Source organism: Narcine bancroftii, chromosome 11 (genome assembly GCF_036971445.1).
Source record: "Narcine bancroftii isolate sNarBan1 chromosome 11, sNarBan1.hap1, whole genome shotgun sequence".
In the NCBI taxonomy this organism is placed as follows: domain Eukaryota; kingdom Metazoa; phylum Chordata; class Chondrichthyes; order Torpediniformes; family Narcinidae; genus Narcine; species Narcine bancroftii.
Window position 1 is genome coordinate 54,728,524 of NC_091479.1, and position 26,070 is coordinate 54,754,593.

General features: G+C 47.8%; 2 long non-coding RNA genes across 3 annotated transcripts; one reads left to right on the top strand and one right to left on the bottom strand.

The window, feature by feature from the left end:
* The first annotated feature begins 892 nt into the window (after positions 1-892).
* Positions 893-6,867, top strand: LOC138745446 (uncharacterized). 2 transcript variants are annotated; one of them, XR_011346269.1, is made up of 4 exons: positions 893-1,035; positions 2,137-2,326; positions 2,932-3,012; positions 6,361-6,867. It is a non-coding gene; the product is annotated as an uncharacterized lncRNA (long non-coding RNA). The 2 variants fall into 2 exon arrangements; XR_011346268.1 differs by lacking the exon at positions 6,361-6,867 and having other exon boundaries at positions 2,932-3,985.
* A 4,402-nt stretch (positions 6,868-11,269) lies between these two features.
* On the bottom strand, positions 11,270-25,536 carry LOC138745441 (uncharacterized). The gene is made up of 3 exons (XR_011346266.1): positions 25,400-25,536; positions 20,519-20,585; positions 11,270-11,370 (listed from the first exon to the last, which is right to left on the bottom strand). It is a non-coding gene; the product is annotated as an uncharacterized lncRNA (long non-coding RNA).
* Positions 25,537-26,070: the final 534 nt, after the last annotated feature.

Below are 26,070 nucleotides of genomic sequence, written 5' to 3' on the forward strand. Positions count from 1 at the left end.
GGGTTTGGGAGCTTGGCAAGCATGCTGGCGGACCACGGCAAACTGGTAGACTGGTCCAAGCTCCTGGATCCACATCTTGAGAAAATAGGTCACCACGTGTTGTCCCACTTCAAGAAGTCAGGGTTCCCAAAATTTAAGGGGAATCAGAGGGTGCCTTTTGACTGCCAGTGTTTCTCCTGAGAAACCAATGTGAGATCATAGAAAGGAAAGATTTGGAGAGGGCCCAGGAAAATAAGGAGATAAAGGTGGTCCAGCAGTGCTGCTGTGCACTGCAGGAGGCAGCACAGACTCCCCCAACCTGAGCCACTGATGTCGAGATGAGAGGGACAGAGGTAGCCAACAGGCATGCCGATCAAGGTCAGACTCCCCACCCCCCACACCCCCAGTGAGTGAGTTTGTACTGGCCATGGAGCGATTAGCCGAGGCCATTTGCCAGGATTCAGGCATTAAAGGTTTCAGAACAGGCCAGGAAGAGCATGAAATCAATTTATTTGCAGAAGTTGTTCTGATATATCTGACAGACCCGACACACTCATTGCCCAAGTTGTGCTCCACCCTGGAGGACTATGGGGAGATCTCTGGGTGTAAGTTCTTTTGGGATATGTGCAAAATCATGTCACTTAGGAAGGGGGATAAGAGCCAATGTCAAGAAAATAGTCAACAAATGTGGAGGAAAAATGGAATCAAATATCTAGGAGTTAGAATAGATAACAACGAGTAATTTAGACCAACTGAATTATTCTCCCCTTGCTTGGGGAAATTGAGGAGGATTTAAATGGTTGGATGTCCCTGCCCATTACACTAGTGGTGTCACAGAGAGGGGAGGTGTCACAGAGGGGGGAGATGATGACACAGAGGGGGTGATGATGTCACTGCATGGGGCAGCCATAGCTGAGTCGTGCCATGGCACAGCAATATGCGAAAGATGCCTCTCCTGGAAGGGGATTCTGGCCTGCATGTCGGAGTAGGACTCTGTCTCATCCCAGAGACCCTCTGATCAACAGAGTTGTGTTTGGAAGCACCCTGCACCAATGGGTGAGATAAAGAGCCTGTTACAGGCTCCCCTACTGGGACAGAGCCTCCTCTGGCACCATCCTTCACCCAGTGTGGGCGGAGAGAATGGAGGCTGCATTTAATCCCCTCTCCCCATCCTGAGTGCAGGGCACTTTATGAGGCAGCTGGAGGGGACTGGGGAGGGGAGAACAATGGCATGTGAGGGGATACAGGGATGGGGTCTATCGGAGTGGAGGGGAGAACGAAGGAATGGGATTTCATCAGGGGCTAATGTCAAGGGTGATTGGATCAGAGGTATGGGACATAGGGTTGAGCTGGGGGGATGGGGTGCGAGGGGACGGACGGCACTGGGGAAACCATGGGGGTGGTGTTGGGTGGGGGATCAGAGTGTGGTAGAGGAATCGGGGCAGGGGAGAGTGTGAGGTGTCTGAGGGAGAAGAGAAGTTGCGAGGGAGATGGAAAGTAGACCTTTCAACAGAAATGGGACAGAGCTCCCCCTCCACCTGGAATGGGATCTGTCCACTGAGAGACAGGACCGCTCCTCCACCCACCCCCACCCCCCCAGGGTTACAAGATCCCTTCCACCCTTGCATACACCCCCACACCCCCCAAACCGGGATAGGATTCTTTCCCCCAGTGGACCTGGATCAAGGTGCTAGAAAGTGTTTCTGCTGCGGCGGACCCAACAGAGTTGAGTGACGAAGCATGGGTCTATCTCCGCACCACCTGCTCCCTCATGCGACGAGGTCTCGCTTGCATCATGGAAGATCACGGTGTTGCTGAGCTTCTGGGAATGTGGAGGGCTTCTGCTAAACCCGTGGTGGGGTTCAGAGTGCTTCATCTCCCCGGGACGTGCTCTCATGGAGGGAGGGTTGTAGACAAAGTGAACGGCTGCGGAACTGGCCTCAGTCTGAGGAGAGTGATCAAAGAGGGACCTGGGGTGGCAATATTTCTACTGAGAGGCTGGAAAGAACCACCAGAGGATCAATTCTGACATTTAGGTGATCCTTGGAAGGGAGTTAGAGGGAGGGGTAGAGACTAACTTGGACAGCAAGGCTGGGTTGGGATAAATGACCTGTTGTGTACCCTCTGGGTGTGTAAATGCTGCTGCTTCTGCCCCAGAGGACATGGCAATAAGGTCACAACAGAGGTGGCCACACCGTGTCATGGACCCAACGTCCCCAAGGTGGTGTCCTGCACAGATGATAAAATCATCGACAATGGATCTTTCGGTGGGGTGTACCAGGCAAGGCTGGTGGACTCCGGAGAGCTGATTGCCATCAAGAAGATCTTGCAGGACAAGAGATTCAAGGTGAGGGGGAGGAGCAGTTGTGTGGAAATGGAAATCCCTGATATTTAACTTTAGGCCTACAGCACGTTCACAGGCCCTTGCGACACATGAGCCTGTTTCACACAATTACACCCAATTGACAAACACCCCAAACACATTTTTGAAGGGTGGGTGGAAAGAGGAGCATCTGACAGAGACCAAGGCAGCCATGGGGTTTGGAAACAGCGAAAGTCACACAAACCTACAACAGCACCCCCCTCCCCACACACAACCCCCCACCCCACACACACACACACACACACACACACACACACACACACACACACACACACAGCTGGCAAATATCAGAGATTTTCTGCAAATTAATTGTTTAGTAGAAGCTGGGAAAATAATCATAAAAACTGAAATGATACTTCACTGAACCCCCTGATGAGTCCCCACTCCAGCGACACGAAAAGTCCCCCCCACTGACTCTCGAAAAGTCCCCCACTTCGGCCTCCCTAGGAGTTCCCCACCTCTGACCTCTTGACGAATCTCCTCCCCGCCTCCCCCCTCAACTTGGACAAGTCGCCCCTCAGGGCCCCGACCCATCGCCCAGCCTTGCTGATGTTCCTCTCTCGCCATAGAACCGCAAACTGCAGATCGTGCGAAAGTTGGATCACACCATCATCGTCGCTCTTCTCAACTTCTACTCCTCTGTAGTCAAGGTAAGATCCACCTGCACCCACCCCACCCCCACTCTGATGCATTTCATTTGCTGCTACCTTCCCCTTTCCTTCAATCGATCTGTCTCGGTGCAGCCTCTCTGTTGCCTCCATCCTGCCCCTCTGACCAGTGCCGACTCTTTGACGCTGGCTGCCCTGCTCCTCACCCATTAACTCATGACCTCTTGCCATTTCAATTCCAGACAGCAGCAGCCAAGACCACAAGACAAAGTCGCCAAATTCGGCCACTCAGCCCCTCCAGTCTGTTTCCCCAATTCATTTCACGAATGTATTTTCCCCCATAACTCACTTCCACAGAACCTTTTGGTGCCCTTCCAAATCAACGCCTGCTCTGAATCGTCCCAACAACTCAGCCTCCACATGTTCGACCCCAGCCAACACCCGGCTGCAAACATGTCTCATCTTGAAACGTCAATGGTTTTTCTCTCCCGGTGAATCCTTGCCTCACTAGGGAGGGCGGTCAGAGCTGCACATTTTGTGCAGCCTCACCAGAAGCCGAATGATGGGGCAGCGGACGGGTCCACTACGGCCTGTTGACGCTCTGCTCGCTGAGCCCTTGGATTCATGCCATGTTGTGTTGAGCAGTGGGGGCATCAGGCCAACAGAGAGCAGGAGGGGCTGGCACTCCAGTTGGGAGAGGCACGGGGTGTTGGAGGGTAAATCCAGCTGACATGTGTGTATTGTGTCCAAGAGAAAGAGGAGGTTTATTTGAATCTGGATCTGGACTATGTTCCCGAGACGGTTCACTACATGGCCCAGCACTTCAACAAGGCCAAGCAGCCCATTCCCATGATCTACATCAGGTGGTTGTGGGTCTGGGTGGTCAAGTTGTCCACTGGGGCAAGCTTGGATGGTGGGGTTGGAGGATATGAAGGAGTTTACTGGCTAAGTCTCGCTGGGGACTGGATATCGATGAAGGGTGCATGAGGGTCTCAATGGGTATTGGTGAGGAGAGAAAGGGTAGTGAGGGGAGAGGGGTGGAGAGGATGATGAGGATGGATGTTGATTGGCAGGGAGGGGCCCTTCACCCACCTCCCCTTACCCTCAGGATCCAGACCCGGCCAGTGTGGAGGCAGAGTGGGTCATGTTATATCGTTGTGTTGCCAGATGTTCATGTACCAGCTGTAGCAGAGCATGGCCTACTACCATCCTCAGGGGGTTTTCCATTGAGACATCAAGCCCCAGACGATGCTGGTAGATCCCGAGATGGCCTTCTTATTGCTCCTTTATTTCGGCAGGTAGATCTACCCGTGTCTGCCCGTTCACCACCTCAACGCAGTCCTGATCCCTCTCCACAACACGGCCTTGTCCCCTCCCCACCAGCTCTCACCCCTCCCCCACCAGCTCTCTACCCTCCTCCCTCTCCCAACTTGCCCCTTCCACAGCTTAATAACTTATTCTAAATAAGATTGTGGGGGGCTTTGATGGAATGAACAGCCAGAAACCTTCCCTAAAGTGTCAGGTGCAAATCTCAGAGAGCATCCGCTTCAGGTGAGGGGAGATTTTTTTTATGCAGAAAGTTGTGAGAGCTTTGAATGCATCACCGGAGAAAGTGGGAGTGGTTGGTAGAATAGGTACATATAAAAGTCTCTGAGACGAGCATGTGGATGTAAGGGAACAGAATTTTTACATGATAGAGGAATTTGGGGATATGGCAAGAAGGCAGGGTAGGTCGAGTTAGGTCATAAATTAGATCAGCCATGATCGTATTGAATGGCGGAGCAGGCTCGATAGGCCATTTTTGTCCTACTCCTGTTCCCACTTCCTATGTTCCTATGGGTGTGGTACAGGTAAAGGTTGTGGAGAACATTTACAAAGGTCAGTACAGCCTTTATGGGCCAAAGGGCCTGTACTGGGCAGCAATGCTTGATGTTCTAATGGATGCGGAAGCTCTGGGAAGGGGTAAGGGAGGGACTGGCCAGGAAGTCTGCAGATGCTGGGGCCGAGGGCAATGCCCAAACATGCTGGGGAAACTCATGGATAGTTTTGTGAGGAGCAGGTCCTGCTTCACGAGTCAAATTGAGTTTTTCGAGGACGTGTCAACGGAAATAGATGAAGGTCAAAGTCTGTATGTGCTGCACGAGGATTTTAGTAAGGTGCTTGACAAGGTCCCCACGGAGGCCTCATTCAGAAAGTCTGGAGGCATGGGATCCATGGACCCTTGGCTGTGTGGATTCAGAATTGGCTTGTCTGCAAAAAACAGAGGGTAGTAGTAGATGGAACAATGACTAGTGGCGCTCCAAAGGGATCTGCTCTGGGACCCCTGCTCTTTGTGATTTTTATGAATGATGATGGGAGTGGAAGGGTGGGTACGTCAGGGGATCACACAGAGGTAGAGATGTTGTAGACAGTGTAGAAGGTTGTCATAGGTCATCCAGTTTGCAGAGAAGTGACAGATGGAGTTCAATCCTGTAAATCAGATGTACTTAAATAAGCAACTGGTCCAGGTTTATTTCCAGAGTAATTTTCAAGGGCACGAATAACAGTTATTCCAAAGATGGTTGGAGACCCATTAAAAGTAGCTTCATATACACCAATATCTTCATTGAATGCGGATTACAAGAATGTGTGGGCAGAGCACTTGGTTAATGGCAGGATTATGAACAGTGTGCAGGACTGAGATATATTTAGATCCTGCGCCATAAATCGCTCAAAGTTGCTGTGCAAATTGAGAGGGAGTTTAAGATGGTGTATTGTGTGCTGGCCTTCAGGAGTCAGTGGATTGAGTTCAAAAACCAAGAGGTATCGTTGCAGATGTATAAAATTCTCGTCAGACAACACTTGGAATATTGTGTGCATTCCTGGGGCGAGAATACCAGAGGACGTCTAAATAAGGTGAGCTGAGGGAAATTTAGGCAAGACGTGAGGGGTACATTTTATTCACACAGAATGTAGTGGGTGGCTGGAATGCATTGTTGGGGTAGTAGCGGAGGCTGGTCCAAAAAAGGCATGAAAAGGATTTTAATATGGACAGGAATTCAAGAAAAATGGAGAGTACTGGTGTGAGGGAGGGGAGGGTAACATTGTTGTGGGGTAGGTTCAGATGGATCAGCTGAATGGTCTCGACTGATCCATCCATGATTGTCTAACATCTTGCTGCCATATCGTGGAGAACCAGGGTGTTGCCTGATGGACACACGTTGCTCTGAGCTCTGCAGAGAGAGATCGTGGTTTTCGCCAAAACAGACTTCCTCAGGTAAAGCAGAGGAAGGGGAAAGGCTCCAGTGTTCAGGGGTAGGGGGGATGATGGGGAAGGAGTTGGGACCCTCCAAAGTCATTGTGATCAGGCCTCAGAGGCAGTATCTCTATCACTCGTATTTCTCTTCCCAGGAGAAGGAGCGATCTCAGAGACAAGACACGAGTCCAGAGAACCTCGCATCCCAGCTGAACAGAGGACGGACAACATCATGATGGCCTGAACCCCTCCCCGTCGTATCCCTCTGGCCCTGCCAACCCCATTCCCTGCCTCTTCCATGTCCCTTCACACACTTCCCCTCTTCTCCTCTACCCCTCCTCCATCCCAACCCCCTCCCACTCACCTTCCCCTTCTCCTGCCCTCACACCTATGCCCTAACCCCAGCCCTCCACTCTTCACCTCCCCCTTCCCCTCCGCCCTTCCCTTCCCCTTCCCCTTTCCCCCTCCCCTTCCTCTCCCCCATCCCCTCCCCTAACCCTCCCCCTTCCCCTCCCTTTCTCCTCCTCCCCTTCCCCTCCCCCTTCCCTTTCCCCTTCCTACCCCTAACCTAGGGGAAGGAGGGGGAGGGGAAGGGGGTAGGAGAAAGGGGGTAGTGGAAGGGGGTAAGGGTAGGGGTTGTGGTAAGGGGTAGGGTAGGGGGTAGTGGTAGTGGGTGCGGGGATGGGGAAGGGGTAGGAGGTAGGGTTAGGTGAAGTGGGTAGGTTGTAAGGGATAGGGTAGGGATAGTGGTAGGGGGTGCAGGTATGGGGAAGGGGTAGGGTTAGGGGAAGGGGGTAGGTTGTAAGGGATAGGGTAGGTGGTAGTTGTAGGGGGTGTGGGTATGGGGAAGGTGTAGGAGGTATGGTTAGGGGAAGGGGATAGTTGTAGGGGGTGCGGGTATGGGAAGGGGTAGGAGGTAGGGTTAGGGGAAGGAGGTAGGTTGTAAGGGATAGGGATAGGGTTTAGTTTAGGGTTGGGGAAGTTGGGTAGAGTTAGGGTTAGTGTTAGGAGACATGGGGTAGGGCTATATCTTGGTTTATGGTTAGGTCTATAGTTCAGGGAAGTGGGCTTGTGTTAGGTATAGGGGAAGGGGGTAGGAGCAGTGGGGTAGAGGAGGAGTGAGGTTTGGGGTTAGGGGATGGTGGGTAGCATTAGGGTTGGGGTTAGGGGGTGGCATAGGCGTAGGAATAAAGTTAGGGTTAGTGGATGGGGTGGGGGTAGAGTTAGGGGACGTGGAGTGGTGGTAGGGGGTATCGGTAGTGTTAAGGTTAGGTTTAGAATTTTGTTAGGGGTTAGGGTTAGGAGTAGGAGGAAGGGAAGGGGGAGGGGAATGGGGGAGGCGAGCGGGGGACGGGAACTGGGGACTGGAAGGGGGAGGCGATGTGGGAGGGGAACGGGCAGTGGAAAGGGGAGGGGAATGGGGTAGAGGAAAGGGGAGGTGAACGGTGGACGGCATCCCTAGCCCCTCCCCTCCCCTTCCCTTCCCCCGCATTTCCCCTGCCTCTCCTCTCCTCCTTCCAGAAGAAGCTGGGCCTCTTTCCGTCCAGAACCTCCCTGTGGTTTCAGAGCCTCCGTTTCAGGAAGTGCCTTCGACGCTTGCTGCTGGACAGACATCTTGTCTCTTGATTCATTCTGTACCGTTGATATTAAATTTAAAAATGATTGGGTTTTTTAAAGCTTGAACTCAAAAGCTGGTCCAGATAGACAAAACAGAAACAGGCCCTTCAGCCCCTCTCTCCTGCTAGCTGAGCTGTTGTAATCAGTCCATATTCCTCTCACCCTTTTCATTCTTAGCTCCCATCCAGCTCATGTTGCCTTGTCAATCGCACGGCCTGTGGGAAGAAGCTATTTCCCTCCCTGGCTGCTCTGCTTTTATTCCTCCATATCTCCTTCCTGATGGCAGGGCGACAAAGATGCTCTGTGCTGGATATCTATGAGTCTATTTACAGAGCCCATCCCTGCAATCAATCAGGGGACCATTGCCTTGAGGTGGCACCCATGTTGCCTCTCCCTCAGCACTCTCAGATACTACTGCACCCTCCTTCCCCTCCTTTCCCAGGTCTCAGTAACCCGCTGACAATTCCAGTCAGCTGCCATGTCTATACCCTGCCCCACCTAAACCGCTGGATCGACCAGCGCCTTCTCCCCTCAAGAGTTCGAGGAATCCACTCTCTCGCAATGTCCTGCTATCGAATGCCCTGCATCCTCCTTCCCACTTGGTTCCTCCTGTTATCAGGCGCCTGGATGGACCCCACCCTGTTGAAACTACCCGTGTTCTCACTGATCTCTCTGCGCCTCTGCCCTCCATCCAGGGGTCTTGGATTTCTTGTGGGGGTGGTGGAGAACAAAGCACCAACTTAAGGAGATGGGGAGCAGTACAAAGACCCCCAGGTCCAGGAGACAGGGAGAACCACAGAGATACCCATCTCTGTCATTCGGGTAAAACCTGATTATCAGGTGCAATGTGCAAGGAACTTTCGGTCCTGCTGCACGTGAGCCAGGTTTGGCCCATCCCCACACCACCACCCTGTCAAATCCCAAAACAAATTTCCTATTCATGTGAGGGTCCAAAATGGATAGAGTCTGGAGAAGGACCGTGTACATCGTCAATCAATGGGGACAAGGGTGTAACCAGCATGGCCATAATTGTGTGTGGCTGTGCTTGCAACCAAAGTGCAAGGGCACCCAATGCTGCTATGTGCTGAGGTTCTACCTGACTTAGGTGTTGCGAAAGATTGGCCTGTCCCTGGTGCTGCACAATGTTCCAGTCAGCAAGACTTTGCCCCTTTACCTTCCTGGGAACGGTTTCATAGACAAACACATTTGACCACAAAGCCATCAGGCAGTGGTCAGCAGAGAATGTCTGACACAGAGACTCTAGGACTAGATGGGATACTGCGGGGTGGTCCACGGAGCAGAGCATCCAGAGACAGACATCCAGAACTGCTGGAAAACCAGAAACTCAGTGAAAGATGCCCTTCAGTTTGCCTGAAACCCAGATCGGAGTAGCAAACACTAGAAGACATCTGTCTAAAGCAAAGGGAGGAAGATTTAGGGGAGATATCAGGGGTATTTTCTTTTACCCAGAGTTGTGGGTGTCAAGAATGCCTTGCCAGGAGTAGTGATGAAGGCCAAAGGATTAGGGGCATTTTAGGGGTTCTTAGTTACATTGAGGGGCTGAGACCAAGGAGGATATTCTCCAACAGCAGAGGGTGGCAGTAACCACAATATGTCAAAGTGGTGGCAATGAAGCTAAACAGAGACCATCTAATGTGACTGTGCGCCTGGCTGCGGGAATTTGGACTTACTATATAAACCTTGCTAAGTGCTAGTTCAGGTTGGAAACGTTCGACTTCCTTGGGGGTCAAATCAACAGGCACGGAACTAAACCCTGCTTGAAAAGATAGAGTTTGTTAAGTGCTTCCTCAAACCCCACATAATGAAGGGGCTGCAAGAATTCACTGGTACGATTAATTTTTATCACCGATTCATACCGGTAGTGGCCAACATCATTTTTTTTGTTTTTAAACTTTATTTAAGATTTTATAACATGAATAACATATAGAATTACATTTAAAAATTAAGAACAAAATAATAAAATTACAATACAGTATCAGTAATCTAAATAAAGTATACCCTCCCCAATAATTATTACACATTAATAACCCAACTCAAATTAGTCCAACCCCCCCTTCCCCCCAATATAAAGAGTGAAGAATTAATAAAGTTAATAATATATGTGAGAAAAAAACCCACTTACAAAAAAAACCAAAAACATAACCGATTAAAATACTAACAAAAAGAAAAGTAATTAATACTAAGATATCAGACTTAAAAAACATATTTAAATCAAACTTAAATGCATATATTTAACAGAGTTAAGATGAAACATATAATTAACAAACTTAAAATAAAAAATTAGTAAAATTAGTAACATTGTCTATCAAAAATTCTTAAACAATAATCAATTCTTTAAAAAAAATTGTAGCATGAGAAAAAAAAAGATGAAAAATAAAACTTTCTCTATAGAGATAAACCTTCACCAAATATCAACTAACTTCACATCTAACATCATATTAGTCACATAAACTGCCATCTTAAAACAAAATTCCAACCTCATTAAACATTTGTACAATTCAAATTTGGTACTCTTCCACCATTTTTTCCTTTTAACCTTGAATAATTACCCAATAAAAGCTCCAATACCACATTTAAATATCCCCAATCATTACGTTAAAATTCAGATATCCAAATAATAAAAATACATCTACAACGAAATCTATATCTTCAACAAATAGAGCATAAGCCACAAACAAAATTCAAGCCTCATTAAGAATTGTACAATTCAATTTATAACTTTCACCATTATTCCCTTCGTTCTATAACTAAAATAGCAAAATAATATGCACCTGAATTACCACTCCTTTCACCTTAAAGTTAAAGAAAAAATATTTTAAAAAAACTAATATCCATCCCATTCACATTAATTTAAATTTCAAATATTCCTGATCTACTGAATAAACTTTACAAAAAAAACCACATGAATTTTTAGTTTTATTAAACAATCAAATACTTTCTTATGCTTTTTTTTATAAACACAAAAGAAAACCCTTAACTCTTTAATCTAATAATACAAAAAAAAGGAAAAATAACAGGTAGGAGGTTAAAAATACCCCCTCCCGTCTAAACCACGCAATGCAGGTAACTCCCAAAAAAAATGGGTGTGAGATAACTCACACGTAGCAGATGACTTTCAGGAAATAGTGCCCATCCAGTTCTCTCCCCCAACTCTCACTTCATCTTAAACTAACATCATCATTATTTAATATTCCTTTTTTAAAAAAAAATTAAAAAAAAAGTACAACTCTTCTTTTAATCAGCTCCAACTGCCGAGTCAATTCCTTCTTGGAGCACGGCTCTTTTCTTCCATCTCTTGTCTCCTTAGAGATCGCGGCGACTACGTCTCTGTTGAAACCGAGTAATTGGCAGCTCTTGAGCAAATGCTATAGCTTCCTTTGGAGAATCAAAGAAATTTGGTTGGCAACCATCTTGAAAAACCTTCAAAACAGCTGGATATCTAAAGGTTGCCTTATAACCTTTCTTCCACAACAACTCTTTAGCAGAATTGAATTCCCGTCATTGGAACATAACTTCTTGACTCAAATCTGCATAGAAGAAAACTCGATTATTTTGAATCATCAAGGGTGATTTTCTCTGTTGTGCATTTCTAATTGCCACTCGTAAAATTATTTCTCTGTCGTAATAATTCAACCAACAAACCAAAACAGGTCTTGGACTTTGACCTGAAATAGGTCTTCTACGCAAGGCTCTGTGAGCACGTTCCAGTATTATATCTTCCGGGAAATGTTCTTGACCCAGCACCTGCGGAATCCATTCAGTAAAACATTTTCTTGGGTCTGGTCCCTCCATTCCTTCCGGCAAACCAATAATCTTTATATTGTTCCGTCTGGATTGGTTTTCCAAATAATCAATCTTTTTCACCAAATCTTTATTTTGAGTTTGTAAGTCTTTGACCATTTTGGTCACATCTGAAACATGATCTCGTATTTCGTATATATCTTCTTCACACGAATTAAATTTATCTCTCACTTCAGGCTTAAAAGCTCCAAACTCAGCCATCTGTTGAGAATGTATTTTCACCACAGAGTATTAAACCTAGTACCAAGTTCAGTCATAATCTTGGATAATCCCTGCATTGTATAAGATCATTTAGATTCAAGATTCACAAGAATCTTTTCAATTGGAAGAGATTCTGGCTCAACAGATTCCTGCTTCTTCTGCATAACCAAAGGGTCTTCTTTTGCTTCCTTCATTCTGGTTGCCTTCCTTGTAGTATAGCTGCGTGTGGAAACCCCTGCCACAGCCTCTCCAGCAATGACTGGAGGACGCTGGCCGGGGTTTTCCCATCCATCAAGTTGTATAGGTTCTTTTATCTCAAAAGGTGCAGTTTGCAGTGCACCGCTACAGTTGACAAATGCCTTTCCCCAGCCGGTACTTCAACTGATGTTACTACAAGTGGTTCATTCATAACATTGCCGTCAGATGTTACTGCACATGTGCGAACCTGAGTAACTCTTTTACTAAAGGCTGTTTGGCGCCCTCTTTAGTGGGCTCTACCGATGTAATATTGAACTCTACATCCGAAAGCTGTACCTTTCTCCTGGGATCCATTTCAGGCTGAGTCTCGATGTTTTTCCTGTAGGTAGGCTCCAAAACTTGAACTTTTGGAAAATGTAGTTTTTGATAATCTGTTGTCGTTTTTTTTTGCTCTTTTCCACCAATTTTACCATTATAAGTTAAATTAACAGCACTGAAGTTATCTAAACTTTTAAAGAATTTTAACGGGCATTTCTAGACAAAACATTAAGATAGAGTCAGGAGCGGACTGGAAGGCACGTCTGATCCTTACGCCATCTTGCCACGCCCCCCCGTGGCCCTCATCATGCGGAGAAAGGTAAAGACATTACCTGGGACAATAGGATTTGGAGGCGTCCAGAAGGCCAAGGACGCACTGGCCAACACAACCCTTGTGGTACACGCCAGGCCAGAGACACCCACCACTCTCACAGTAGATGCTTCCTGCACAGCAGTAGGGGGTGCACTGGAGCAATTCATCAAAGGGGAATGGCAGCCCCTGTCCTTTTTTAGCAGACACCTCTGGCCACCTGAACTCAAATACAGCGTCTTTGACTGAGAACAATTGGTGCTGTACCTGGCAGTCAGGCACTTAAGGTATTTTTGGAAGGTAGACAATTCAGTGTCTTCATGGACCAGAAGCCATTAATATTTGCCTTCCATAAAGTGTTAGACCTGTGGTCGGCCAAGCAGCAGCGACTCCTCTCATATGAGTCTGAGTTCACTACAGACATTCAACACATCGTGGGTGACACACTGCCCCATCCCCGCAATCAAGTCTATCCAGGCCCTGTCCCAGTGAATAGACTACTTAGCCCTCGGCAGGGGACAGCAGGATGACCCTGAGATCCTTGCAAGCAAGACAGCAATGTCCAGGCTCAGGCTGGAGGATGTTAACATCGATCCTGGTAAGTAGACGCTCCTCTGCGACATTCCAATGGCAAACCCCACCTCATCGTGCCGATAGCATTGAGATGGCAGTTTTATGATGAGGTGCACAATCTGACGCACCCGGCCATCAGTACTGTCAAAATGGTGGTCAATTGGTTGGTCTTGCTGAGCCTCCAGAAACAGGTTGTCAGTGGGCCAAGGCCTGAACACTCTGCCAGATGACCAAAATGCAGACATACGTGAAGGCGCCACCCCAGACATTCGAGCCAGCACCACATAGGTTCAGCCATATCTACAATGACATTGTAGGGTCACTACCGGCCTCCCACGGATGAGTTACCGTCTCACCATGATTGCCTGCTCCATGAGGTTCCCCGAGGCGGTCCAGCTGGCTGACACTACCACTTGTGTCCTCCATTAAATTGGAAGTGGTAATAAATATAAAGGAAAGTTTGATAATAAATAGTCTCCCTTGCAGTTGGGGTACAATGTATTTCTTGAGATCAGAGGAATCCTGGAGCCAAGACAAAGTGATCCTGTGTTTCCCAAGGATTTGATTGAGTTGTTGGGGTAGTTGTAAGTGGAAGGGCCGAAAGGTCTCCTGCTCCTTCCACTGCTTTGTTTTCTGTCTTGCGATGCTGATTGGGTTCTCCTGTGTGTTCGCTCGCTCGCTGATTGGTTGCTTCAGTTGCGCGAGCCAATGGGTTGATTCGGTGAGGCCGCTATTGGATTGGACGCTGAAGTCAGGTTGGATTGATGGGCGGGTTCGCGGGCTGATTGGCTCTTGCTGTGAGGAGGCGGGACGTTGGCGGCGGCGTCGTCTGCTCGGGGTCCGTCGCCACGGGCCTAAAGGGATGAAGTTGGCGGCAGCGCCGGGACATTCCTCAGCCGCGCGGTCCAGGGAAAGCGGGCGACCCGCAGCCCGCCGGGCCCCACCCGGGAGTGGCCGGTACCGGCGGGGTGTTTGGGTGGAGCCGAGGGGTCGGTGCAGGGGGCGGGGAGGGGATGGGGATGAGGGAGAGGGAGGGGGATGGGAGGGGCGGGAGCCCGGAGGGGGCGGGGCAAGTCAAGGAGGGGAGGGACGGGGCCAGGGGAGGGTGAATGGGGAGTTGGAGGGCGAGGGGGAGGCTGGGCAAGGAGGGGAGGGGAGGGGAGAAGGGGAGGGGAGAAGGGGAGGGGGAGGAGGGGAGGGGGAGGAGGGCGGGGGGAGGAGGGCGGGGGGAGGAGGGCGGGGGGAGGAGGGCGGGGGGAGGAGGGCGGGGGGGAGGAGGGCGGGGGGAGGAGGGCGGGGGGAGGAGGGCGGGGGGGAGGAGGGGGCGGGGGGAGGAGGGCGGGGGGAGGAGGGCGGGGGAGGAGGGCGGGGGGAGGAGGGCGGGGGAGGAGGGCGGGGGAGGAGGGCGGGGGGAGGAGGGCGGGGGGAGGAGGGCGGGGGGAGGGAGGGCGGGGGGAGGAGGGCGGGGGGAGGAGGGCGGGGGGAGGAGGGCGGGGGGAGGAGGGCGGGGGGAGGGAGGAGGCGGGGGAGGAGGGCGGGGGGAGGAGGGCGGGGGGGAGGAGGCGGGGGAGGAGGGCGGGGGAGGAGGGCGGGGGGAGGAGGGCGGGGGGGAGGAGGGCGGGGGGAGGAGGGCGGGGGGGAGGAGGGCGGGGGGAGGAGTGTGTGTGTTGGCTTCCTCCTGCCCTCCACCCCCACAATTTAATGGTCCCATTTCTGACCTTCTCTTCCTCATCTTTCCTTGATGAAGGGACAAACCCACAATGTGTTTGATGTCTCTTTCTCTTTGCTCTATGTCTGTTTGACCTGCTGACTCTCTCTAACGCGGTGGCTTTACCCCCTCATCTTTCGCTGGTTGAACCCAATGGAGCTGGAAGAGCTCAATTTGTGAAGGGTTGTATCTGATTTGAGTCGTTTGACACCATGTCGATTTCTTTAAATTGTGGCAAAAGCAACTGAAGGATTTCAAAACCTCGTCATCGGTCCTCTTTCAAACTCGTCTGAATTTCTTGGATGAAAAATCATTGTTCTGAAACTTACTCTGCGAGAGTTATTTTCCTCTCTTGCAGGGAGATTTCAGAATCTGTTCCACATGATGAATCTGTTGTCTTTTCAAAGAGACAGTGGAGTGGCTATTTTCTTCCACCAAGATTTCATCAACTCAGTCAAGGGCTGAACTAAGTCTCCATTTAAAAATGGTTATGTTGCAAATGCAAGATTACTTTGGCTTTATTCATCAAAAGTGGCCATTTTCACGGTCTCAACGAGGCTGCTCTCTTGATCTCAAAGATACGGTTAGAAATGGTCTTCCTCTTTCAAAATCCACTTGTTACTCCTGGTCAAAGGAGAAGACGATGTAACTGTACCTTCTCTGACGACTGTATCTTCAATCCTCTCTTCCCCACAGCATGGACAACATCTTCTGCCTCTCATTTGTAATGTTTCTCCAGAATGGCTCATCCCATGACACGTGCCGTCATTTCTGCCTTTGAAGTCCATTCAGCCTCTTCAAAAGTATGAATCATGAGCCAATGGACTCCAGCCTTGAATCAAGAACTCGCTTATTCGAACAGCTGCCATCTCTCAGCACTCTATTGACTTAGTTTCAATTTTAAGAACACAGATAATCAACAGATGGTCTCTCGATTTGATCAGCAGTCTTCCCTGACGACACAAATTCTTCCGTTTTTAATAAAGCAAACACTCCAGTATCTCAAGGACCATCATGAAGGTTTTCCTCTTTCGGTTTCAGAAGCAGAATGAGCAGACGTTTCATCTCCGTTCATGGCTTGCCTTCTGGCATCTCAAAGGATTGTGTGTGTGACCCTGAATCCAACCCACAAAATAACTTGATAATATATATAAACTATTGTAACTTTAAAGATTAATATTCGCACAAAACGGTCCATGATAATTCACAGGACAATGGCATCTTCAAACAATAATTTTAATTGGTAAAGATTAATAACAACACTTTTTACTTCACTCTAACTCCACTCTGCACAAATATATGTGTGTGTGTGTGTGTGTGTGTGTGTGTGTGTGTGTGTGTGTGTGTCAAAACCAAAACCATTCCAATTCAGGCAGTGTCCATCTTTTTTTCTTCCTACAGTCGACAATCATCTCCTTGGTTTTGGTGGCATTGAGTGCGAGGTTGTTGTTGGTCCATGATTGAACCCTGCTTTCAATCTCCCTCCTGAATGCTGACTCGTTGCCCTCCTCATGCAGCTCATGACTGTGCTATCGTCAGTGAATTTGTAGATGGTGTCGTCATACCAAGCCATGCAGCTGTAGATGTAAAGCGAGTCGAGCAGGGGTGAAATATGCAACCCTCTGGTGTTTGGGAGCTAATGGAGATTTTGGAAGAGTTGTTCTTGCCAATCCACACTAATTGGGGCCTGGAGATGAAGAAATTCTGGATCCAATTGCACAGTATGTTATGGAGTCCCAGGACTTTGGAATTTGCTCATCAGCTTTGATGGGAGGATGGTTTGGAATGCCAGACTCTAGTCAATAAAGAGCATTCTGATGGATGCACCTTTGTCGTCTGGGTATTTCAGGGTTTTGGCAGAGCCAGTGAAGATGGCATCTGCCATAGGTCTGGTACTGCTTTAACCAAATTGGAATCGATCCATGTCGCCCCTTGGACAGGAGCTGATGTACTTCAACACCAGCCCCTCAATCCACCTCATCACTGGATGTGAGTGTCACTTGTCAATCATCATTTAGGCAGGTTACCCCACTCTTTGGAACTGGTATGTTTGATGCCTATTTGAAACAGGTGGGTGCCACACCCTGTCAGAGTGAGATGTTGAAGATATCCATGGCCAGTTGGTCAACACAGGTTATCAGTCCTCTGCTGGGTTCTCCATCCAGGCTTGATCCTTTCCTTTGATTCACTCTCCTGAAGGCAGCCCATGTTGTCATCTTTGGTTACTGATAGCAGCGGATCATCAAGAGATGTAGGGGGGGTGGGGTGTGCAGTGGTTCTTCCCTGTACTAGTGGTCATATCAGGTGTAGAAGGCATTGAGTTCATGTGGAGTGAGGCTTTGCCGCCTCCCACTGCACCAGATTTGTTTATGCAGCACTTTATGTCATTTAGGCCCCTGTCACAGCTGACGGGTATCCTTTGTTGTTTCCATTCTCGTGTGAATCTCCACCCTCTGCGAGATGGGTTTCCATGGTTCGTTTTGGCTCCTTGTGTATCTGTATCTCCAAACTGTGATTTGGCTCTCAGCAATTTCTGGATATTGTTGTTCATCCAGGATTTCTGGTTGAGAAAATCCCCTGAACAATTTGGTGGGGACACCCTTGTCCACAGCTGTTTTGATAAATTTCGCTATGGTCCTGGTACAGTGATTCAGTTTCTCAGGTATGTTCTTGAACACGATCCAATCCAGGGACTCTAGGCAGTCCTGCAGCTAGCTTCCCCTCCCGTGACCACCTTCTGGTTGTCCTGATCTTGTAAGTGTTGTTAGCAATTTTAGGCCCCATTTCTAAGAGAGGATGTGATGGCCCAGAGGTGGTTTACAAGAAGGATCCTGTGGATTAGAGGAATAATGTTTGAGGAGCATTTGATGGCTCTGGGCCTAGACTCGCCTGAGTTTAGAAGGATTAGGCAGGACCTCATTGAAATCTTATGAATAGTGAAAGGGCTGGATAGAGAGGATTTTGCCAGGAGTGGGAGAGTTTAGGACCAGTGGGCACAACCTCATAATAAAAGGATGTCTGCTTAATACGGAGATGGAGAAACCTTTTCATCGAGAGAAGTGATTTTCAAACTCCCCCCCCCCCTCCCCAGCTCATATTTTACTTAATCCCTATGCCAGAAGTGCTCTGTTAGTAGAGGATTACTTAAAGTGGGATGTGAGTGGAAAGAAAGTTTGAAAACCACTTTTTTAATCGTACCTCATTGACTTGTTCTGTGCATGGTTTCATAACTCCCGAGGAAATGGGCCAATGACAATTTTTCTCAAGCAAAATATTTCCTTCACAATTGTGTCCACTGCAGTCTTTCTCAGCCTTTTTCCCAATCATATTCCACTTTAAGCAATTTCTTACTCATTTTTCGACACTCCAAGGAATAAAGTCCCAACCTGTTCAACCTTTCCCTGTAGCTCAACTCCTGAAGATCTGGCAGCGTCTTAGTAAATCTTCTCTGCACTCTTTCAATCTTACTAATACCCTTCCTGTAGCTAGGCGACCAGAACCGCACACAATACTCCAAATGTGGCCTCACCAACATCTTATACAACCTCACCATAACTTCCCAACTCCTATTTTCAGTATGTTAATTAATAAAGGCCAAGATGCCAAAAGATGTCTTTAGAACCCTGTCTTCCTTCCGATCAGACGACGCCGCCGCCAACATCCCGCCTCCTCACAGCAAGAGCCAATCAGCCCATGAATCCGCCCATCAATGGATTTCAGCATCCAATCCAATCGCGGACACACCGAATCAACCCATTGGCTTGCGCAACTGAAGCAACCAATCAGCGAGCGAGCAAACACACAGGCGCACCCAATCAGCATCGCAATACAGAAAACAGAGGCAGTGGAAGGAGCAGGAGACCCTTCAGCCCTTCCACATCCAACTAGCCCAACAACTCAATCAAATCCTTGGGTTTCATAAGATCTCTTTGTCCTGGCTCCAGGATTCCTCTGATCTCAAGAAACACATTGTACCCCAACTGCAAGGGAGACTATTTATTATCAAACTTTCCTTCATATTTATTACCATTTTCAGGGAATTATGTAACTCTGCTTTATCCCTTGCTGCCGATTTCTTTAACTTCACTGTTCAATTTCGTAATGTTGGCTTCTGAACTATTTTATTGTGCCCCTTGATCTAGAGAATTCTGGCAGAGCAAAACAATTTTGTTTTCTTTTGTCAGGTGAAATTTTGTCACATTGATCCAAAAACAAGTATTTTCACCATTCCTTCATTTCAGATTCTCTGCAGCTGTCGTATTGTACCTCCCAGTGACGACATCATGTTCGTCTTGTTTATCCTTTACCCCTCCATCCAGACAGATGTGTTGATCAACGAGTCGAATCCACTCATCCAGCACCACTGCCATTTCTGCTGCTCGGGCTTTTAATCCCACGTATTCATTTTGTTATTTCCCCTCTTCTTTTTCTCAGCAAAGAGAATCAGGTTTATTTGATCATCTTTCTGAATCCCAGTGAAAGGTTATCGACCTGAAGGTTTTAACTCCAATTATTTTTACAGTAGATGACCTGCTGAGTATTTTCAGCATTGAGTTTTTATTTTATTGCCTTGGTGTATTACTGAGTTCTTTGAATAGGAGAAGAAATGTGGGTTGGGTTAAGTGGAGATGTCTCGATCATGGAGTGGGTTGAGAAAAATAGACATAAAAGGGAAGGGTGCATGGAAATAGTTAATTCATCTTTTGAAATTGTTTTTTGAGCTATGATTGTTATCTGATGTACGCGCAGTGTTCAGAATTAAAAATTTATTGTGATGAATATGTCACAATATTTGTAGTTTTGTGGCAGCAATATAGGGGCAAATATTGTTCTAAATTACATTTTAAAAAAAGAAATCCATTTGTGCAAAATGAAGAGTAAGTGAGGGAGTATCTGTGGTTCCTTGTCCATTCAGAAATCTGATGGCAGAAGGAGAGAAGCTGCGTTTGTACAATTGGGCGTTCATCTTGAGGCTCCTGGACCTGTTTCCCTAGTGATAGCAGGGTGAAGAATGCCTGGCCTGGGTGGTGAGGGTCCTTGAGGGTAGAGGTTGTTTTCTTGAGACTCCACCTCTTGGAGAAATCATTAATACATGGGCAAAGGATGAATGGGGAAAAGTTTAGGGGAAACAGGAGTGGGAACTTCTCTACGCAAGGTGGTGGGAGAGTGGTACAAGCTGCCAGCTGCATCAGGAAATGTGAGCTCAATGTTAGCATTGAAGAATTTGGGATACAAGGGGGATGGAGGGCGATGAACTGGATGCTTGTCAGTGGGACGAGGCAGAATAAGAGTTTGGCACAGACTAGAAAAGCTAAAGGGCCTGTATCGGTGCTGTAATGTTCTGTGAATCTATGGAGTGATGCACTTGGTCGTACATCTGCAACCCGACAAAACTACCATGGTGTCTGCACAAAAACACACAATATGCAGCACGTAATGACCACATGAATAATCTAAATAAATAAATGTAGTGGGCCAAGAGGGCGCACAGCCCACATTGTGAACCGTCGCTGACACGGTTCTCCGACGTCGCGCAAAACCATAAAACAGACAGCTGGGTACTCACCCACTTAATGGATCACATGCACATGGTGCTGCATGCCGAGGAATGGCATGTTGATCTGTGGAGTTGCCTGCAGGTAGGTACAGGACATTCACAGGGCTTAATTTAAACCTGCTGGTCCCATGGATCGATAGCAAACTCTTAATGATGTCTCACCATGTCTCATGGAACCAGGCACATTTAACCATTTAACAGTTTACAGCATGGAAACAGGCCATATCGGCCCTTTGAGTTCGCGCTGGTTCACTTGAACAACTCACTAGTTCCCCCCCACCACTCTCCATCCATATCCCTCCAACCCTCTCATATCCATGTACACATGGATGAAGGCCAGTTTGCCATATGCCTTCTTAACCACCCTGTCTACCTGGGAATCCACCTTCAATGAACTCTGTACCATAACTCCAAGATCCCTCTGTTCCTCTGCATTCCTCAACGCCCTCCCCTAAACTGCATATGTCTTATTTTGGTTATTTTTTTCCAGAATGCAGCAGCTCACACTTGTCGACATTAAATTTCATCTGCCATCTTTCAGTCCACTTTTCCAAACAAACCAAATCCTGTAATCCAAGAAAACCTTCCTCACTAACCATCTCTCCCCCTATTTTTGTATCATCTGCATATTTGCTTACCCAATTAACCATCCCCTCATCCAAATCATGAATATAAATGATAAACAACGAGACCCAGCACCGATCCCTGAGGCACACCTCTCATCACAGGCTTCTATCCTGACTCTCTGCTCTCTATCTTACAGCCACCTCTCAACCCATCTCACTATCACTGTATTAATCCCTAGTGACTGAACCTTTCTAACTAACCTTGCGTGCGGAACTTTATCAAAAGCCTAACTAAGATCCAAAGAGATCACGTCAACCGCCCTACCTTTATCCATTTTTCTTGTCACCTCTTCAAAAAACTCAAGGTTTGTCAAACGTGAATTTCCTTTCACAAACCCATGCTGGGTGCTACTGATCAATCCCTGCCTATCCAGATATTTGTACATACTATCTCGAAGAAAACCCTTGAACTTTTGGTCTTGCCTTTCGGCCAGACTGGAACATAATGATCCTGTACTCTCAAAGTCTCACCTTTTAATACCCTCCAATTTTCCTCTACATCCTTTCCGGCAAAAAAATCAGCCCACACAACTCTCTGCAAATCTCATCTCATTTCTTCAAATACGGCCTTCCCCCACTCGAAGACCTTCGACTTTGAACCTGACCTATCCCCTTCTATAATTAAACTAAAGCTAATGGACCCATGATCACAAGATCTGAAGTTCTCCCCAACACTCACTCAGCCACCTGCCCCATTTCATTCCCCAACCACAGATCGAACATTGCCCCCCCTCTTATGGGCATCTCCACATACTGCTGCAAAAAGCAGTCCTGAACACGTTGTATGAACTCTAAGCCATCCTGCCCTCCAACTGACTGTGTTTCCCAATTGATGTTATGAGAATTGAAATCCCCAACCAACACCACCCTATTCCTACTGCACATTCCAGCTAATTCCTTGCACATTTGCTCTTCAAGTTCTCCCTTCCCATTTGGCGGCCCATAATATACCCCTATAATAGTAACTTCACCCTTCTTATTTTTTAGTTTTACCCACACTGCCTCCCTCGATGAGACCTCCAGTCTCTTGCCTGAGCACCGCTGTAATATCTTCCCTGACAAGTAATGCGGTTTATAAAAGAAGTCTGTAAAGTTTGAATAAAGCAGTCTTGTGTTGACTAACGTGGGTATGTATATGACTTTAGTAGCTGTACCAAAGTTGCCGCCAGAAATGGTGACCCCCCGAATGCAAGATTCAGCCGAAGCTTGAATCTCCAGTGATCATGGACACAACGACAGCAGATGCCGCCACCACGGCTGCAGTTAAACCAGGTTCTGCCTATTTCTCCTGGAATTGACTAGACATGAGCTTTTAAATATGGAGGGCCTGAGTGACAGGGATCCATCTGATCTAATGAATGAGATGCTCGTATTAGCAGATGGTCATTCTGATTGTTTACTTTTTGAGACTCTATTCCTGTCCAAACTCCCAGGTCGTGTCGCAATACCAATCGTTAACATGGATTTCTGCCATCCCCATGATGTAGCATGGGAGGCTGACAGGCTCGATCATTCTCCAACGCAAGTGTCTGCTCACAAACAGCCTCTTTGATCAGTAGATCCATCTACCGTGTCCTACGAGTCTCCTATATCTGCAATTCCGTCAAAGAAGGATCAACCTACTGATGGGCACCAAGAATGGTGTTTTTACCATCTCCAATGGGGAAAAAAGCCCATAAAAAGCCATTTACCTATTAGAGAAAAAAGGCAGGAAATGAAAAGGCCGGCTGCCAGTCGGGGCCTCAGCATCTGGCACAAGTACTGACCGGCCTATTGTATCTTCAAGACGACGCTAGTAAGTGCAAATATCCAACCAACCTATTTTGAAAAAAAAACATAAATAACAACACCTGGCTCTTCAAGCAGCAAATGGGGCTACAATTCCCTGCTTTAGCAAAGGACAGGTCACGATTTGGAAAGGAGGTGTGACATTCCGTTGGAATTGCGTATTGTCTTCCGTTGCACATGTCATTTTGGGTGCAAATTTTTGAAGGTCCTATGATTTGCCAGTAGACGTGAAGTGGAGGAAATTGGTCTTTCCACCACTTTGAAACCATACCCACTGGTATGCAGCAAAGGGAGAATTTCCTACCTCGGGATGCATACCCCGCACAAAGATGCGTATTCTGTCCTGCTCAATGAATTTCCCATCATTATCTCCTAATTTCAACACCTCCAAAACAGACAAGGGTGTGTCCCATTACCCTCTCCCTCATATGCAAGATTTCGCTGCCCATCTGCACATTTTCCATGTTTTCTCCAAAGTTGATCTTGTCAAGGGATACCGTCAGATCCTGGTCTATAAGGATGACATTGTTACCCCTTTCAGGCTTTTTGAATTTCTTAAAGATACCATTTGGGCTGAAGAATGCCGCTCAAACTTTCCAACATCTTATAGATGCTTTGGGCAGAGTTCACTTCCATCTACTTGGATGACGTCCTCAAATCCAGTCAAACTGAACAGGATATAACCAACTGCATTTAGGCTGTCTGTTCCAATGGCTGCAGGAATTCCAATCAACCATAGCAAATGTCAATTTGGCAAGTCCACCATCGACTTCCTGGGACACAAGATCATGGTCAATGGTGTCATTCCCTTAACCATCAAGGTAGAGGCAGTCTGTGCTTTTCCAACACCTACCACGGTTCAGGGCCTGCAGAAATTCTTGGGCATGAAAAACTTCTGTCACCGATTCATTCCAGCAGCTGCTGACATTCTTCGACCATGGTTTCCAATCCTCACCACAAAGCACAGGGATGATCCCTGGACAAAAGAGGCAGAGGTTGAGTTTGCAATGCCAAAGACGCTTTAGTCAATGCAGCAATGCTTCCCCCATCCTAACCCCAACACTTCCTTGACATTTAGTCCTGATGCCTCGAGTACGGCCCTGGGTGTGGTTCTTGAGTAGTACGTCGATGGCCATTGCCAACTCCTCGTATTCTTTTCCTGACATCTTTGGCCATTGGAGATGAAATATCGTGCATTATATCAAGCCACATGGCACTTCTGATTAGTTTTGGAGGGTCGGCATTTCACTCTGTTCACAGAGTGAACAGGAATACAGTACGGCCATTACTAACCTGGACATACAGCAGGGGGCGACACAGCTGGGTGGCCAACCTTACTTTGTGACATGTCTTTGGGCTACACTCGACCAGTGATTCCACCATCTTTGAGTCAACGTCTTTTTGACCAGATACACAGCTTGTCTCATCCATCCATCAGAACATCTTTCAAGCTCATGTCAAATAAATATGTATGGCACGGTCTGAAAAAAGGTGTCACACAATGGGTCTGCACATGTATCTCCTGCCAGACTGCCAAAATTCAGCGGCACACTAAGGCACCTCTTCAACCTTTCCTGGCGGTACGCAGGCGGTTGGAACACGTGCATGTGCACCTGCTTGGACCATTGCCAGTATCTCACAACATGAGAAACATTCTAACAGTCGTAGAACGTTTCGCACGCTGGCCAGTGGCCGTCCCTTTGACATCCAGTGACACTGAGACAAAGGCCAGAGCATTCATCGTCAATTGGATGGCTAGATTTGGTTTCCCGACCCACATTTCTTCAGATCGCGGAACACAATTCACCCACGGTCCAACGGCTTTGTAGAATGTTTCCACCGGCAACTGAAGTCCGCACTTAAGGCCCAACTCACCGGTCTCAATTAGGTTGATGAGTTGCCCTGGGTTCTATTGGGAGTGCGCACGGCTCCAAAAGGAAGATAGATCTGCCTTGTCTGAAGAGATGGTTTATGGTACGGTCCTTACAGTTTCATTGGACTTTCACAACCAACTCTGATCTGAACATCCTTCAGCAGATCCGACATGGTGTCGCGATCAGCAAACCTTTTCCTAACCACTGGCTTGGATCCCCTAAACAGAATGTTCCCCCACCACTCCTGGATACTGATTTTGTTTTTATCCCAGGAGTCCCGTTACAATGACCGTATGAGGGCCCTTTCCACGTGGTGAAGATAGATGGGTTCTTTATACTTTGGACATTGGTGGGCATTCACAGCTGTTTAGTGTGGACAGACTCAAGCCTGCTTCACCTCTTCAGTGCCCCCAGCCCAGACGGCGAGGGGGTCCACCTAAGGTGCATGCAGCTGGTGGTTTAGTTTCTGGCGACGGTTCTGGGTGAGGATGGGGGGTTGGTGTAGCAGCTGTCTACTAGTGGGCCGAGTGGGCAAGGTTCTTTGGCGGGTGCGTGAAATCATAAGGCAGAGAGCTGGGTACACATCCATTTAATTGACAAACCTCGCGTGGTGCTGCGTGCCAAAGAATGGAATGCTGATCTGTGGATTCTCCTGCCGGAAGGCGCAGAACATTCACAGGGTCCCGTGGATCGGCAGCAAACTCATAATGATGTCCCACCTTGACCCATGGAGCCCGGGACAAGCTGTAAATAAAAGAAGCCTGTAAAGTCTGTATAAAGCAGTCTTGTGTTGACTAATCTGGTGTATGTGTGTTCCTTTAGTAGCTCTATCAAAGTAGCTGCTACATATATAAATATTTTGGATGATTATCCCACTTACAAGATACCCGTCTCACACCCTGTGGGAAGAAGCTATTCCCCAGCCTGGCAGTCCTGATTTTGATGATGGACATCGTTAAAGATGCTGTGCACTGCATGGTCATGGTCTTTGCACAATTCCGTGAGCCCTATTTGAACAACACTCCCACTAATGTCATCGTCAGAAGAAAAGGATACCCCAGTAATCCTCAGAACTCTTTGCATCATTCCTGTCTGATGCTTTACAGCTACTGGACCATCCAATGATGCAGCCAGACAGGAGACTCAACTGTGCTCCTGTAAAATCTCAAGATGAGAGCTGTTGGCCTAGACTTCCTCAGTCTCCTTGGGAAGTGTAGGCACTTCCTGACAAATAAGGAGGTGTGATTGTTTTGTGTATTAATACGTGTGCTGT